A 10,702-nucleotide genomic window follows, 5' to 3' on the forward strand; every position below is an offset into this window, starting at 1 on the left:
AATGCCGTTTTTACCATTTCTTCCCGCAGTAAATATAAACAACGATAGTATTCAGGAAAAAAACAAACATTGCATATATTTTTTATCACAACTCTGGTTTTACATGGCCTAGCAACACAATTGTTCCGTCTGTCCTGCTCACATCTTCAATGGTTGTACACGTTGTCATTAACGTGGCTTCACTCCACATCAGCCACGCCGCTTTGCTAGCTAAAACACCGGTGTCGGCACATAAGGACGCTGTCATAGCCTGTCGACGTTGATTAGCTGCGTATATACAAATGTGAATCGCATTATTGCTATGGGATAAGGTGGCATCGTTCTAATCCCATACGGGAGCAGCCAGTCACTTACTGACTAACACTGCAAAACAGAATTGTTAACGTATTTATTTTAATTTCAATTCAGGTTAGATTTTTTTTTTGTGCGCAACACAGATTTTCTGTGCGCAGAGACCGTGCCAGCAGTGCACAATTGCGCACGTGCGCAGCTTAGAGGGAACATTGCTCACAAGGGAGATCAGTTAAGGAAAAGGAGGAAAAAAGGAAAAAACTCAGAACTCAGAAAGCGATAGTGAACCACTAGGCAAATAACCAATACGAAAATAACTTGCTCATGTATGAGTAGATGTTAAAGCTAGCCTCACGGGCAGTAACACGACTAAACACTACCCAAATAAATTCCACACATTAAACAGAGTTTACAAACAAGGCTCACAGCTTTCATTAGGCCAATGACAGAGCTGGCCTAATGAAAACTATGGTTGTTGTTTGTTTTGTTTTTTCTTTTGCTTTCTTAATTCTTCAAATTGCATCATCAGTTAGAGTTGCTGAAATAGTGTTAATTTTGGTTAAAATCGTCACAACATTTTCTAAAATATTCACTAATGAGAAAAAATTTATATCCAGAATGAAAAAGGTTTTCCTCATTTTTTTTTTTATCATATATAAGCAATTGAGTTGTGCAAGCAGACTGGCTACTTGAACCTCCTGAGAGTTTCTGTGAGCTGGATGCTGCTGCATATTGGTGATGTGCTACATTATACTCACAATTCGAAGTTTTTAACTCCGGATCCGAGCTGGCCGAGTGAGATCTTGAGGGAGAACAAAGGGAAGCGGCGGCGGCCTAGAGGGAAGCGAGCCGGCGTCAGGAACAGGCTGAGAGCTTGTGCACACCGCACACCTCTGCCTAGCATCCTGCTCGCCAACGTCCAGTCACTGGAGAACAAGCTTGACGACCTCAGGGCCAGGATAAAGTTCCAGAGAGACATTCGGGACTGCAATCTCCTCTGCTTCACCGAGACATGGCTGAACCCAGCGGTGCCGGACCACGCCATCCAGCCGGCCGAGTTCTTCTCGGTTCACCGCATGGACAGGACATGGGACTCGGGGAAGTCAAGGGGAGGCGGCGTGTGTTTAATGGTGAACAACAACTGGTGCAACAGTGCGAATGTTGTTCCTCTCACACGCTCCTGCACACCAAATCTGGAACTACTGTCCATCATGTGTCGTCCTTTTTATCTACCTTGGGAATTTACATCGGTCATTATAAGTGCCGTTTATATTCCACCACAAGCGGACATGGTCACCGCCTTATGCGAGCTGCATGAGGCACTCACACAGCACCAGACAACACCGGGACGCTGCGCTTATTGTGACGGGGGACTTTAATAGCGCCAACCTCAAACGCACAGCGCCGAACTTTTATCAACACATCACCTGCCCCACCAGAGGTGAAAGGACACTGGACCACTGCTACACTACGGTCAAGGACGGCTACAAGGCACAACCCCGCCCCCCGTTTGGCAAATCTGATCACGCCGCCATCTTCCTCATGCCAAAATACAAACAAAGGCTGAAACAGGAAGTTCCAGTTCAGAGGAAGGTCGCGCGCTGGACTGATCAATCAGTGGCCGCGTTACAGGACGCACTCGATGACGCAGACTGGGGCATGTTCAGAAACAGCTCCGATGATGATGTCAACGTGTTTACGGAAGCGGTTGTGGGATTCATCGGGAAACTAGCGGATGATACCGTGGAGACAAAGACTATCACAACGTTTCCCAACCAGAAGCCGTGGGTGGATAAAACCATCCGCGACGCTCTGAGATCCCGCACCGCTGCCTACAACACGGGACTCGCGACGGGGGACATGGACCCGTACAAAGCCGCGTCATATAACGTGCGGAGGGCGGTGAAAGAGGCGAAGCAGCGCTATGGGAGGAAACTAGAGTCACAACTCCAACAGAGTGACTCTAGGAGCCTGTGGCGGGGACTAAGGACAATAACGGACTATAAAGCACCAACAACTGGTATGACGAACGCGGCCGTGACTCTGGCAGACGAGCTGAACACTTTCTATGCTCGCTTCGAGGCTGCAGCTAAGGACTCCAACAATGCCAGTGTTAGCGGCGCTAACGGCTGCAGACAGGAAGATACTGCCAGCACCGGAAACGTGCTCGTCATCTCCGAGCATGAAGTAAGGAGAGCCTTCAAAAGAGTGAACACCAGGAAAGCAGCAGGACCAGACGGCATCCCAGGTCGTATCCTAAGAGACTGCGCATACCAGCTAGCTCCTGTGTTCACTGAGATATTCAACATCTCTTTATCTCAGTCGGTGATCCCCACATGCTTCAAAGAGTCCATCATTGTTCCTGTCCCGAAGAAACCCCACCCTGCTTCTCTCAATGACTATCGCCCTGTAGCCCTCACCTCAGTAGTGATGAAGTGCTTTGAACGCCTGGTCAGAGACTTCATCATTTCTTCACTACCAGACACACTGGACCCACTACAGTTCGCTTACCGTCCAAATCGTTCCACAGACGATGCCATCTCTCATCTCCTCCACACATCACTCACTCACTTGGACACTAGAAGGGGGAATTATGTTAAAATGCTCTTCATAGACTACAGCTCTGCATTTAACACCATAATTCCCTCCACACTCACCACCAAGCTGGAGCATCTGGGACTCAGCTCATCTATGTGTCAGTGGATCTCCAACAGGCAGTAAGGATGGGCGGACACGTCTCAGCCTCCACCACTCTCAGCACTGGAGCCCCCCAGGGGTGTGTTCTGAGCCCCCTGCTGTACTCTTTGTACACATATGACTGTGTGGCCACTACCAGCTCCACCACCATCATCAAGTTTGCTGACGACACCGTCGTGGTGGGCCTGATCTCTGATAACAACGAGACGGCCTACCTGAAGGAGATTAGGAATCTGGAGAACTGGTGCCAGAGGAACAACCTCCTTCTAAACGTCAGTAAGACAAAGGAGCTGATAGTGGACTTCAGCACTAAGCAGGAGAGGAACTACCAGACCCCCGTCATCAACGAGTGCCCAGTGGAGAGAGTGGACAGCTTCAAATACCTCGGAGTTCACATCACGCAGGACTTGTCATGGTCCTGTCACATCAACACCGTGGTGAAAAAGGCCTGTCAGCGTCTCCACCACCTCAGACGCTTGAGAGACTTCCAACTGCCCTCCAAGGTGCTCAGGAACTTTTACTCGTGCACCATAGAGAGCATCCTGGCGGGAAACATCTTAACCTGGTTCGGAAACAGCACCATGCAGGACAGACGAGCTCTACAGAGGGTTGTGCGGTCAGCTGAGCGCACCATCCGCTCCGAGCTCCCTGACCTGCACTCAATCTACAGCAGGCGGTGCTGGACCAAGGCCAGGAAGATCGTGAAGGACCTCAGCCATCCCAACAACAGACTGTTCTCTCTGTTGAGGTCAGGAAAGCGATTCCGCTCCCTGAAGACCAACACAGAGAGACTGAGGAGGAGCTTCTTCCCGCAGGCGATACGGTCTCTCAATCACACCACCACACAGTACTGACCCACACATACAGTTCTTACACACACACTGGACTTTCTGGACATTGTTTTCACTTCATCACTTAAATCACTTTAAGCATATTTGCACTGCAGAAGACATAATGTGGATTGCACAACACTGGACATTATATTCTTCATTTCCAGTTAATACTTGTACAGCTGCTGTTATTGTGTATATATTTATTTATATTTCTTCATACATTCTTATATAGTTCTATATTGTGTATTTTGTTGTACAGTTATTTTATTTTCAACTTTAATTTATATATTTTATCTTATTCTTTCCCAGTTAAATTTACCCTTCATTCTAATTTGTGTTGTACAGTTATTTCCTTTTTAACCTTAATTTATATTTTATTCCTTCCTAGTAAAATTTACCCTTTTTAATTTTTCATATTTATTTCCCTTTTCAATTTTTCATATTTATCTTATTCATAGCCTTTTCCTTTTTTGTTTTCTTTAGGTCACGAGCAGTTGTCCAAGCATTTCACTGCATATCGTACTGTGTATGACTGTGTACGTGACAAATAAAATTTGAATTTGAATTTGATCACTCAAGACTCTGAAGCTGATTAAGTTTTCATCAGTAATTCAGACCGTAAAAATTGTGACTATCCACATACACAAGATAAACATTTTTACCTTTCTTTGTCTGCAAATAATAAGTTACAGTGGAACTGTCATTTAGCTGAGCTGTAATTCAATGTAAAAACAGGTCCCTTTATGGAGAGTACAATTATGCTTAATTTCCTTTTTTTTTTTTTTTGTTATAATTTTGAGTGGCGATAATGTGATCAGCAAACCAAACAAAACATGTAGCTTAATTTCAAAACTGGAAGTAAGTGGCAGTTAACAGTTTTGCGGCAGGTTTCAGTTGCAGCTGTCTGTTTGTATGACAACTGTAACTCATTAATTTCAGCCTGTTCTCTTTTACAGAATGAAAATCAGATAATGTAAGAGTCAACCACACTGCCATCCAGGTGTGAAGACAGAGGAAATTGTGAGCAAAACCAACTTTAAAGACACACAACAAACATGAAAGCAGGTCAGGGGGAGCCTGCAGTGTGCCTGACCACAACCTTTCATGATTATAGTGTAAAAGCCCTACTGAGTGAAGATAAAATAACTTACAGAGAAAGGATTCCCAATAGACAGTATCCAGTGCGAGGCAAGGGGAACTTGCAAACGCATTTTCTCCAAAAGTCAGAGGTTTTTAAAAACAAGTTTGTTATATTAAATTTACTTATTAATTCGAAGCCAGCATTGGAGTAAGACGTGTTTCTGAAGGCTAACCGCTAACCGAGTTTCAAAAATAGATTTTTTTCAACCTACAAAGTCTTATTTTGTGTTACAGGGGAAGTTAACAGTTTTATATATCATATTACAGCTTTATTCGAGACAAAATGGCATCTAACCTAAGAAAATACAAGTACACAGGAGGAACGGCAACTAGGCCCGGCGCACCCTCGGGCGAGAGTACCAATGATGACCCAAGGGCAGCGCCCAGCTCTGAGGCCACTGAGGAACAGACTCAGCAGAGCGATGGGCGTTTTGTGGATACTGATGCCCTAAAATTGGAGCTTCTTCAATCCATCAAAGAGGATATCTGTGCGGTGTTAAAAGAAGAACTCAGAAATGCACTTTAAGAAGATTTTGATAACATTAGGGCTGACGTGCAAGAAGTGAGAAATGACATCACTAACAGCACGGCAGCAGCGCACGCTGAAATTAATGGAGTTAAGGCCACGGTGAAAGAAGTTGAGGATGGGCTGTCAATGTGGAGCGTAGGGTTGGTACCTTGTTCAGGGGTACCTCAGAGTAGCCGTTCAGTGGATTCGAACCCCAACCTTCCGATCATGGGGCCACCACTCTACCTACTGAGCTATCCAGCACCAAACCAGTTGTCCATTTATTCAGTCCATTTACCCCTACTGTTCATCAATATAATGTAGCCAACATCGCCTCACTCAAAAGGCAATGGAAAAAGGTGCTTTGATTTACAAAAATTTTGACTTATGAAAGACCCTCTGGAACGATTTCCTTTCGTAAGTCGGGGTTCCACTGTACTGTAATTCCGGGGTAATTATGGTTACCCAGTAACATCCACTGATCTCCAGAGAGAGCAACAGCTGGTGCACATTGTAAAGCAGACACTTTCATAGTGCTCCACTTTTTATACAACGTATACACTCTTATTGTGATGGTGTGTCTTGAGAGAGGCTCATACATGCTTTCATTTGTTACTATTCTAAGAACATTCCTCACACTGACATCTTCAGCAATGCAGTTTGTAGCTATCCACTTGACTATGGGGTTTGTTGTTCTTTGTCCTGCTTTTGTACACTTCTTCAAGCTGCATCCAATGTAGTCTGCTGAAGCTTGGATGATTTAGGCGTATTTGAAGTACTCTAGTGATAAGAAAACTCAACTTTGCAATGACTTCAGTTGTATCAGCTCTACCTTCTGAAACAGTTTTAAAATTAAAATGTCCATAATCTGTACATTTCTACGTATTTCTGTCCCCGCCAGTTTGTTATGTTTTGGTTCATGTGAGTCCCCCCGCCCCAAAAAAGAGAGGATGACTGTGACCACTGATTATTTTTAGGGGCTTGCTTATATTAAAAAGACAAGATACGAAGCATTACAACACTTTAAAAAGAAAATGGCCTCAATGAATGCTGTAGCAGCATAGACTCAGAAACAGGGTTGATAGTACGCGTAAAACAGAAAAGCACTGCATTACAATTTAAAACCTGTAAAGAGTTTAGACATTTTAATTAAACAGCTAACCAAGAAGAAACAACAACTGAATGTCATTCAAAGGGTCTTCAAAATTGAAGATAGCTATTAAAAAAATCAGGATCTAAACAAGTTAATTTTTGCTATTAAGTTTCTAACAATGACATTCAGTGTTGCTTGATCACTTTTTGGACAGAGGTGGGTAGTAACGAGTTACATTTACTCCGTTACATTTACTTGAGTAAGTTTTTGAAAAAAATTTACTTTTAAAGTACCTTTTTTGCACGATACTTTTTACTTTTACTTGAGTACATTTGTGAAGAAGAAACGGTACTTTTACTCCGCTACATTTGGAAGATTTGACTCATTACTTTTTAAAAAATAATTAGTTTAACACATTAGATAACATGCCGCCAGTGGAGTTTCCGGTAACTTTTTTACCAATCAGATGTGGCCATGCAGTCACATGACCAGTTTGAAACTGTGGCGGGCAGAGCGGCCCAAGCGTTTCAAAGCAGTGTTGCCAACTTAGCGACTTTGTCGCTATATTTAGCGAGTTTTCAGACCCCTTAGCAACTTTTTTTCTAAAAAAAAGTCGCTAAAAAAAGATGTGAAAGCGCGTATCGCTTTTACTCTCAACAAGCAGCGGGTGCTGTAACGCAGTCAGTTCTTCTTTTACACTTTTACTCTTATGCTGTTTTGTGGATCACAAGGTTTAAAACTACTTATAAACACACACACACAAAGTAACTCCACCAGAGTGCCTATTTCGGGTCACTTTTACCGGTCCAAGCCCGGATAAAGGAGCAGGGTTGGAATTGTGACATTAAAAAAAAAAACAATTGCTAAAAGAAATGTAATTTGTAGTTCTAAATAAACTCTAAATGCATTTAGGACGTTTTTAACTCACTTTATGTCTCTTCCACGATGTTATTTCTCTCTCCAACAACATAAGTTACAATTAGATTAGCATGACCAATTATGCAAATTAGGCGATGACATCATTTAGCGACTTCTAGCGACTTTTAGGACAACCAATAGCGATTTTCCTTACTGAGGAGTTGGCAACACTGTTTCAAAGTAGCGGACACACGGAAAGAAGGAACATGAAAACATGAGTCTACGCTAGAGCTGAAGAGGATGAACACCCTTGGCCTCACATACAAAGAATGTTTCGCTTAAAAGCAGCACAAAAGAACAACTATGTCTTCAGCGTCGGTGTCTTCAGTGAGAGCCAAAACAAACCAACTTTTCAGCGTGAAAAAACTCAGCTTGTGTAACCTGAGGAAACGGTAAGTTTTCTCTAAATATCTTTTTAGCTGTGGTTAGCTGGATGTCAGTCTTATGTTACAGCAGCTGTCTAGAGCTCGAGCTGCGAGTCATATTTTCCGCGCTACGTTGTAGTGAGATAAGTTTGTGGGTGTTTTGTGCAGCTTCGGCTGTCTTTTTAACTGCTCGCTGGTTAGCTAGCGTGAGCTAGGGCTTTGGAGTTGACGTCACGCCGCAATGCATTGTGGGAGCGCGGCACCATTTTCGGATTCTACGAATCAAAACAAACACACTGTGTTGGAACGACGATTACAAGATGCTTAAAAGCAGCTCAAAAGAGAATGGACTGCATAGAGACCGATTTCGTTCAGAGGCAAAGCGGCGGTACTTGCAGAAAATAGCGTGCATTGGAAATGTGGACCCGTATGAAATACGGCCGTGGAGTAGAAACCCTGAAGACCAACCGCTATTGACGTAGCCTGACATATTTTTGTACCTTATCTGTGGAGTCAGCGCGTCCTTGTCCTGAAGGATTTAGTTATTCTTTATGGTTAAAGAAATTGCAATGATTTATTCATATTTATTATAGTCAAAGGAGCTTGACATTTTATTTTAGTTTTATACAATGATTAATGACCTGCAGAATCTCCTTATCATATTAAGTGATTCATAATTGTCACTTTATGCTTTCTCTATCTCTAAAGTGATGACAGAGAACAGGCAGATTTACACTATAACATGCAGCATTCTATAGATGGACACATAAAGAAATGAAAAATTACATGTATGTGCTAACTTTCTAAACACTTTGTTACATTTATGATAAAGTCGATTAAACACATCTATGTCGGCCTTGGCTCATAGTTCTTCTCTGTAAATTCACTTTGCCTGTGTGTGTTTCAGGTCCTGCACTCTCAAAGACTGAATGAACCAGCATTGCAGCCTTGGGTCATGGTGAGCATCACAGGGAAGTTTGAAGCCGCCCACTGCACCTGTATGGCCGGAGTCGCGGAGACCTGCACCCATGTACCTGCTCTTCGGTTTAATGTAGGAGCAACAGTGTTGATCGTGGCACAAGGACTGTTACAGATGAACCTGCATACTGGGTTTTGCTGGGTAATGTGACCAAGATACAGTCAGTGGTTGGCCATAAGATAGACTTCTCCTCTTCAGCTGCCCAAAAAAAAAGCTTTTGATCAAAACATAAACAGAACATCCATAATGAAAGGTAAAAGGAGCCGTCCTCAAAACAGAAAAATCCCACCTGCTACTGTGGAGGAGTTGTCACTGCTATAATGACATAATGTTTTATCTAGGGGTCTAGATTTATGCCTGTAGTGCACTGCCGTGTAAATAATTTGCATTTACTGAATATGTACTGACTGAGTCCCACTGTTCAAAAGTTAAATAAAGAAACAAACTAATTTTTGCCTCTTTTTTTTTTATTTTTATTAAAACCACTTTATAGAACATCACATCCGTTACAGTGTAGAATCCATGTCATTTATAGTTTACAAATGACAAAATGTTTACATAAAATCCTGACAGTGTTTACATGATATCACCCACTACTAACATTACTTTATTTACTGTATCTTTTGGAGAGAAAAAAAATCGCTATTTATACAGCAAAAGACTTAAGAATATTTAACAGGAGCAGGTTTCATTTTCCCTGGTTTTATTATCACACTGTTCACCAAACGCAGCAAACCTTCACCATCTTATCCAGAAGGGTCACCTCTTCACTCTTACATGGAAGAAGTAATCTGATTGGCATGGTAGTATGTTTGAAGCAGGTCCCTTGTGTAGTGCTGGAACCCAGTCATGATGTTTCATCCATTTCATAGGCTGGTTTGCTGCAATAATGCCAAATAATTAGCAACTCTATAAATTAGAGATGGCACGATACCACTTTTTTATGTCCGATACCGATACCGATATCATAAATTTGGATATCTGCCGATACCGATATGAATCCGATATAGTGTTTTTTAATCAACAAAACTGTTTTTTAAAATATCTTGCGGCATTTTGTATAAGTTCATACTCAAGTTTAAAACAACAACTACACTAAAGCTATTCTGTTATACCTGTATACAAAAAAAATATTTCATAGTTCAGCAATACTGATCAATCTAATAAACTTAGACCTACACCATCCTCCCTATTCTGGTATTTTAAAGAGTACTTAGCGTAAATATTAAGCAACCTAACTAATAGGGTTCCAACTCCCAGCAACAACAAAATTAAATAAATAAAAAATAGGGAACCACCCCTCACGCGCCACCTCATGATGCTTAATCGACGTAATCAACCTTAATTTGATGCAGTGTGAAAAAAAATGCACAGAAATCAATTATTTTTCAAGAAATATTAAATAGATTCAACATCTTTCTTCAACAAAATTGCAGACTGCACAGATGGTACCTTCCCAAAGTAAAAAGTACTATAGCTTACTAGGGTATATATATTAGACTTAATAGTCACTATGTACAGTAATTGACTTCTATTCATTTTACATCAAATTAAAACTTTGGGTGTCAGATAATTATTTATTAAAAGCTAGACATTTTAAATGAGAATAAGAAAGAAAAGTATGTCTTTGTGCCCCCTTTTCCCAGTTAATGCCCTATCGGCCCCCCTGGCTAAACTTTGCTAGATCCGCCCGTGCACAGTTACCAGCGTCAGCTACGTAGAAAAAGATCCTGGAGTAGAAATTAATATTAAATAAATTCTAACAACAGCTTATCAAGCTTAAACGTGCTGCTGTTGTTCAGCCGCTGGTTTCCTCTTTCTGGCGCAAAGTGGACCAAAAACAAAGACGGACTCGCGACAGAAAAGCCGATCAGCTGA

This window comes from Copadichromis virginalis, linkage group LG6 (assembly GCF_057382275.1).
Source record: "Copadichromis virginalis isolate Kocher_CV1m ecotype Utaka linkage group LG6, C_Virginalis_male_GT1.1, whole genome shotgun sequence".
Classification (NCBI taxonomy): Eukaryota; Metazoa; Chordata; class Actinopteri; order Cichliformes; family Cichlidae; genus Copadichromis; species Copadichromis virginalis.